Raw genomic sequence first — 8,072 nt, 5'->3', positions numbered from 1 at the left:
CTGTGATATCCGGTTATGTGATGGGACAGCGTGGACGGTGTTTCACTCTGTGATGTCGGGATATGTGATGGGACAGTGTGGACGGTGTTTCACTCTGTGATTTTTGGTTGCGTGATGGGACAGTGCGGACGTTGTTTCACTCTGTGATGTCGGGTTATGTGATGGGACAGTGTGGACAGTGTTTCACTCTGTGATGTCGGGTTGTGTGATGGGGCAGTGTTGACGGTGTTTCACTCTTTGATGTCGGGTTATGTGTTGGGACAGTGTGGGCGGTGTTTCACTCTGTGATGTTGGGTTGTGTGATGGGACAGTGTGGATGGTGTTTCACTCTGTGATGTCGGGTTATTTGATGGGACAGTGTGGATGGTGTTTCACTCTGTGATGACGGGTTGTGTGATGGGACAATGTTGACGGTGTTTCACTCTTTGATGTCGAGTTATGTGATGGGACAGTGTGGACGGTGTTTCACTCTGTGATGTCGGGTTATGTGATGGGACAGTGTGGACGGTGTTTCACTCTGTCATGTCAGGTTATGTGATGGGACAGTGTGGACGGTGTTTCACTCTGTAATGTCGGGTTGTGTGATGGGACAGTGTGGACGGTGTTTCACTCTGTGATGACGGGTTGTGTGATGGGACAGTGTGGACGGTGTTTCACTCTGTAATGTTGGGTTGTGTGATGGGACAGTGTGGATGGTGTTTCACTCTGTGATGACGGGTTGTGTGATGGGATTGTGATGACGGTGTTTCACTCTGTGATGTCGGGTTGTGTGATGGGACAGTGTGGACGGTGTTTCACTCTGTAATGTCGGGTTGTGTGATGCGACAGTGTGGAAGGTGTTTCACTCTGTGATGTCGGTTTGTGTGATGGGACATTGTGGACGGTGTTTCACTCTGTGCTGTCGGGTTGTGTGATGGGACAGTGTGGACGGTGTTTCACTCTGTGATGTCGGGTTGTGTGATGGGACAGTGTGGACGATGTTTCACTCTGTAATGTTGACTTGTGTGATGGGACAGTGTGGACGGTGTTTCACTCTGTGATGTCGGGTTGTGTGATGGGACAGTGTGGACGGTGTATCACTCTGTGATGTTGGGTTGTGTGATGGGACAGTGTGGATGGTGTTTCACTCTGTAATGTCGGGTTGTGTGTAGGGACAGTGTGGACGGTGTTTCACTCTGTGATGTCGGGTTATGTGATGGGACAGTGTGGACGGTGTTTCACTCTGTGATGTCGGGTTGTGTGATGGGACAGTATGGACGGTGTTTCACTCTGTAATGTCGGGTTGTGTGATGGGACAGTGTGGAAGGTGTTTCACTCTGTAAGGTCGGGTTATGTGATGGGACAGTGTGGACGGTGTTTCGCTCTGTGATGTCGGGTTATGTGATGGGACAGTGTGGACGGTGTTTCACTCTGTGATGTCGGGTTGTGTGATGGGACAGTGTGGACGGTGTTTCACTCTGTAATGTCGGGTAGTGTGATGGGTCAGTGTGGACGGTTTTTTACTCTGTGATGACGGGTTGTGTGATGGGACAGTGTGGACGGTGTTTCACTCTGTGATGTCGGGTTATGTGATGGGACAGTGTGGACGGTGTTTCACTCTGTGATGTCGGGTTGTGTGATGGGACAGTGTGGACGGTGTTTCACTCTGTGATGTCAGATTATGTGATGGGACAGTGTGGACGGTGTTTCACTCTGTAATGTCGGGTTGTGTGATGAGACACTGTGGACGGTGTTTCACTCTTCGATGTCGTGTTTTGTGATGGGACAGTGTGGACGGTTTTTCACTCTGTGATGACGGGTTGTTTTATGGGACAGTGTGGACGGTGTTTCACTCTGTGATGTCGGGTTATGTGATGGGACAGTGTGGACGGTGTTTCACTCTGTGAAGTCGGGTTATGTCATGGTACAGTGTGGATGGTGTTTTACTTGGTGATGTCGAGTTATGTATTGGGACAGTGTGGACGGTGTTTCACTCTGTAATGTCAGGTTATGTGATGAGACAGTGTGGACGGTGTTTCACTCTGTCATGTCAGGTTATGTGATGGGACAGTGTGGACGGTGTTTCACACTGTAATGTCGGGTTGTGTGATGGGACAGTGTGGACGGTGTTTCACTCTGTAATGTCGGGTTGTGTGATGGGACAGTGTGGACGGTGTTTCACTCTGTGATGTCGGGTTATGTGATGGGACGGTGTGTACGGTGTTTCACTCTGTGATGACGGGTTGTGTGATGGGACAGTGTGGACGGTGTTTCACTCTGTGATGTCGGGTTATGTGATGGGACGGTGTGGACGGTGTTTCACTCTGTAATGTCGGGTTGTGTGATGGGACAGTGTGGACGGTGTTTCACTCTGTGATGTCGGGTTGTGTGATGGGACAGTATGGACGGTGTTTCACTCTGCGATGTCGTGTTATGAGATGGGACAGTGTGGACGGTTTTTTACTCTGTGATGACGGGTTGTGTGATGGACAGTGTGGATGGTGTTTCACTCTGTGATGACGGGTTGTATGATGGGATAGTGCGGACGGTGTTTCACTCTGTGATGTCGGGTTGTGTGATGGGACAGTGTGGACGGTGTTTCACTCTGTAATGTCGGGTTGTGTGATGGGACAGTGTGGAAGGTGTTTCACTCTGTGATGTCGAGTTATGTGATGGGACAGTGTGGACGGTGTTTCACTCTGTGATGTCGGGTTATGTGATGGGACGGTGTGGACGGTGTTTCACTCTGTAATGTCGGGTTGTGTGATGTGACAGTGTGGACGGTGTTTCACTCTGTGATGTCGGGTTGTGTGATGGGACAGTATGGACGGTGTTTCACTCTGTAATGTCGGGTTGTGTGATGGGACAGTGTGGAAGGTGTTTCACTCTGTAAGGTCGGGTTATGTGATGGGACAGTGTGGACGGTGTTTCGCTCTGTGATGTCGGGTTATGTGATGGGACAGTGTGGACGGTGTTTCACTCTGTGATGTCGGGTTGTGTGATGGGACAGTGTGGACGGTGTTTCACTCTGTAATGTCGGGTAGTGTGATGGGTCAGTGTGGACGGTTTTTTACTCTGTGATGACGGGTTCTGTGATGGGACAGTGTGGACGGTGTTTCACTCTGTGATGTCGGGTTATGTGATGGGACAGTGTGGACGGTGTTTCACTCTGTGATGTCGGGTTGTGTGATGGGACAGTGTGGACGGTGTTTCACTCTGTGATGTCAGATTATGTGATGGGACAGTGTGGACGGTGTTTCACTCTGTAATATCGGGTTGTGTGATGAGACACTGTGGACGGTGTTTCACTCTTCGATGTCGTGTTATGTGATGGGACAGTGTGGACGGTTTTTCACTCTGTGATGACGGGTTGTTTTATGGGACAGTGTGGACGGTGTTTCACTCTGTGATGTCGGGTTATGTGATGGGACAGTGTGGACGGTGTTTCACTCTGTGAAGTCGGGTTATGTCATGGTACAGTGTGGATGGTGTTTTACTTGGTGATGTCGAGTTATGTATTGGGACAGTGTGGACGGTGTTTCACTCTGTAATGTCAGGTTATGTGATGAGACAGTGTGGACGGTGTTTCACTCTGTCATGTCAGGTTATGTGATGGGACAGTGTGGACGGTGTTTCACACTGTAATGTCGGGTTGTGTGATGGGACAGTGTGGACGGTGTTTCACTCTGTAATGTCGGGTTGTGTGATGCGACAGTGTGGACGGTGTTTCACTCTGTGATGACGGGTTGTGTGATGGGATAGTGTGGACGGTGTTTCACTCTGTGATGTCGGGTTGTGTGATGGGACAGTGTGGACGGTGTTTCACTCTGTAATGTCGGATTTGTGTGATGGGACAGTGTGGAAGGTGTTTCACTCTGTAATGTCGGGTTACGTGATGGGACAGTGTGGACAGTGTTTCACTCTGTGATGACAGGGTTGTGTGATGGGACAGTGTGGACGGTGTTTCACTCTGTGATGTCGGTTTGTGTGATGGGACATTGTGGACGGTGCTTCATTCTGTGCTGTCGGGTTGTGTGATGGGACAGTGTGGACGGTGTTTCACTCTGTGATGTCGGGTTGTGTGGTGGGACAGTGTGGACGGTGTTTCACTCTGTGATGTCGGGTTGTGTGATGGGACAGTGTGGACAGTGTTTCACTCTGTGATGACGGGTTGTGTGATGGGACAGTGTGGACGGTGTTTCACTCTGTGATGTCGGGTTGTGTGATGGGACAGTGTAGACGTTGTTTCACTCTGTAATGTCGGGTTATATGATGGGACAGTGTGGACGTTGTTTCACTCTGTGATGTCGGGTTATGTGATGGGACAGTGTGGACGGTGTTTCACTCTGTAATGTCGGGTTGTGTGATGGGACAGTGTGGACGGTGTTTCACTCTGTGATGTCGGGTTATGTGATGGGACTGTGAGGACGGTGTTTCACTCTGTGATGTCGGGTTATGTGATGGGACAGTGTGGATGGTGTTTCACTCTGTGATGTCCGGTTATGTGATGGGACAGTGTGGACGGTGTTTCACTCTGTGATGTTTGGTTGCGTGATGGGACAGTGCGGACGGTGTTTCACTCTGTGATGTCGGGTTATGTGATGGGACAGTGTGGACAGTGTTTCACTCTGTGATGTCGGGTTGTGTGATGGGACAGTGTGGACGGTGTTTCACTCTGTGATGACGGGTTATGTCATGGGACAGTGTGGATGGTGTTTTACTCTGTGATGTCGAGTTATGTGATGGGACAGTGTGGACGGTGTTTCACTCTGTGATGTCAGGTTATGTGATGGGACAGTGTGGATGGTGTTTCACTCTGTAATGTCGGGTTGTGTGATGGGACAGTGTGGACGGTGTTTCACTCTGTGATGTCGGGTTGTGTGATGGGACAGTGTGGACGATGTTTCACTCTGTGTTATCGGGTTATGAGATGGGACAGTGTGGACGGTGTTTCACTCTGTGATGTCGGGTTATGTGATGGGACGGTGTGTACGGTGTTTCACTCTGTGATGACGGGTTGTGTGATGGGACAGTGTGGACGGTGTTTCACTCTGTGATGTCGGGTTATGTGATGGGACGGTGTGGACGGTGTTTCACTCTGTAATGTCGGGTTGTGTGATGGGACAGTGTGGACGGTGTTTCACTCTGTGATGTCGGGTTGTGTGATGGGACAGTATGGACGGTGTTTCACTCTGCGATGTCGTGTTATGAGATGGGACAGTGTGGACGGTTTTTTACTCTGTGATGACGGGTTGTGTGATGGACAGTGTGGATGGTGTTTCACTCTGTGATGACGGGTTGTATGATGGGATAGTGTGGACGGTGTTTCACTCTGTGATGTCGGGTTGTGTGATGGGACAGTGTGGACGGTGTTTCACTCTGTAATGTCGGGTTGTGTGATGGGACAGTGTGGAAGGTGTTTCACTCTGTGATGTCGAGTTATGTGATGGGACAGTGTGGACGGTGTTTCACTCTGTGATGTCGGGTTATGTGATGGGACGGTGTGGACGGTGTTTCACTCTGTAATGTCGGGTTGTGTGATGTGACATTGTGGACGGTGTTTCACTCTGTGATGTCGGGTTGTGTGATGGGACAGTATGGACGGTGTTTCACTCTGTAATGTCGGGTTGTGTGATGGGACAGTGTGGAAGGTGTTTCACTCTGTAAGGTCGGGTTATGTGATGGGACAGTGTGGACGGTGTTTCGCTCTGTGATGTCGGGTTATGTGATGGGACAGTGTGGACGGTGTTTCACTCTGTGATGTCGGGTTGTGTGATGGGACAGTGTGGACGGTGTTTCACTCTGTAATGTCGGGTAGTGTGATGGGTCAGTGTGGACGGTTTTTTACTCTGTGATGACGGGTTCTGTGATGGGACAGTGTGGACGGTGTTTCACTCTGTGATGTCGGGTTATGTGATGGGACAGTGTGGACGGTGTTTCACTCTGTGATGTCGGGTTGTGTGATGGGACAGTGTGGACGGTGTTTCACTCTGTGATGTCAGATTATGTGATGGGACAGTGTGGACGGTGTTTCACTCTGTAATATCGGGTTGTGTGATGAGACACTGTGGACGGTGTTTCACTCTTCGATGTCGTGTTATGTGATGGGACAGTGTGGACGGTTTTTCACTCTGTGATGACGGGTTGTTTTATGGGACAGTGTGGACGGTGTTTCACTCTGTGATGTCGGGTTATGTGATGGGACAGTGTGGACGGTGTTTCACTCTGTGAAGTCGGGTTATGTCATGGTACAGTGTGGATGGTGTTTTACTTGGTGATGTCGAGTTATGTATTGGGACAGTGTGGACGGTGTTTCACTCTGTAATGTCAGGTTATGTGATGAGACAGTGTGGACGGTGTTTCACTCTGTCATGTCAGGTTATGTGATGGGACAGTGTGGACGGTGTTTCACACTGTAATGTCGGGTTGTGTGATGGGACAGTGTGGACGGTGTTTCACTCTGTAATGTCGGGTTGTGTGATGCGACAGTGTGGACGGTGTTTCACTCTGTGATGACGGGTTGTGTGATGGGATAGTGTGGACGGTGTTTCACTCTGTGATGTCGGGTTGTGTGATGGGACAGTGTGGACGGTGTTTCACTCTGTAATGTCGGATTTGTGTGATGGGACAGTGTGGAAGGTGTTTCACTCTGTAATGTCGGGTTACGTGATGGGACAGTGTGGACAGTGTTTCACTCTGTGATGACAGGGTTGTGTGATGGGACAGTGTGGACGGTGTTTCACTCTGTGATGTCGGTTTGTGTGATGGGACATTGTGGACGGTGCTTCATTCTGTGCTGTCGGGTTGTGTGATGGGACAGTGTGGACGGTGTTTCACTCTGTGATGTCGGGTTGTGTGGTGGGACAGTGTGGACGGTGTTTCACTCTGTGATGTCGGGTTGTGTGATGGGACAGTGTGGACAGTGTTTCACTCTGTGATGACGGGTTGTGTGATGGGACAGTGTGGACGGTGTTTCACTCTGTGATGTCGGGTTGTGTGATGGGACAGTGTAGACGTTGTTTCACTCTGTAATGTCGGGTTATATGATGGGACAGTGTGGACGTTGTTTCACTCTGTGATGTCGGGTTATGTGATGGGACAGTGTGGACGGTGTTTCACTCTGTAATGTCGGGTTGTGTGATGGGACAGTGTGGACGGTGTTTCACTCTGTGATGTCGGGTTATGTGATGGGACTGTGAGGACGGTGTTTCACTCTGTGATGTCGGGTTATGTGATGGGACAGTGTGGATGGTGTTTCACTCTGTGATGTCCGGTTATGTGATGGGACAGTGTGGACGGTGTTTCACTCTGTGATGTTTGGTTGCGTGATGGGACAGTGCGGACGGTGTTTCACTCTGTGATGTCGGGTTATGTGATGGGACAGTGTGGACAGTGTTTCACTCTGTGATGTCGGGTTGTGTGATGGGACAGTGTGGACGGTGTTTCACTCTGTGATGACGGGTTATGTCATGGGACAGTGTGGATGGTGTTTTACTCTGTGATGTCGAGTTATGTGATGGGACAGTGTGGACGGTGTTTCACTCTGTGATGTCAGGTTATGTGATGGGACAGTGTGGATGGTGTTTCACTCTGTAATGTCGGGTTGTGTGATGGGACAGTGTGGACGGTGTTTCACTCTGTGATGTCGGGTTGTGTGATGGGACAGTGTGGACGATGTTTCACTCTGTGTTATCGGGTTATGAGATGGGACAGTGTGGACGGTGTTTCACTCTGTGATGACGGGTTGTGTGATGGGACAGTGTGGACAGTGTTTCACTCTGTGATGTAGGGTTGTGTGATGGGACAGTGTAGACGTTGTTTCACTCTGTAATGTCGGGTTATATGATGGGACAGTGTGGACGTTGTTTCACTCTGTGATGTCGGGTTATGTGATGGGACAGTGTGGACGGTGTTTCACTCTGTAATGTCGGGTTGTGTGATGGGACAGTGTGGACGGTGTTTCACTCTGTGATGTCGGGTTATGTGATGGGACAGTGAGGATGGTGTTTCACTCTGTGATGTCGGGTTATGTGATGGGACAGTGTGGACAGTGTTTCACTCTGTGATGTCGGGTTGTGTGATGGGACAGTGTG

The sequence above is a fragment of the Narcine bancroftii genome, chromosome 3, assembly GCF_036971445.1.
Source record: "Narcine bancroftii isolate sNarBan1 chromosome 3, sNarBan1.hap1, whole genome shotgun sequence".
NCBI classification, from domain to species: Eukaryota; Metazoa; Chordata; class Chondrichthyes; order Torpediniformes; family Narcinidae; genus Narcine; species Narcine bancroftii.
This window is presented reverse-complemented; position numbering follows the sequence as displayed.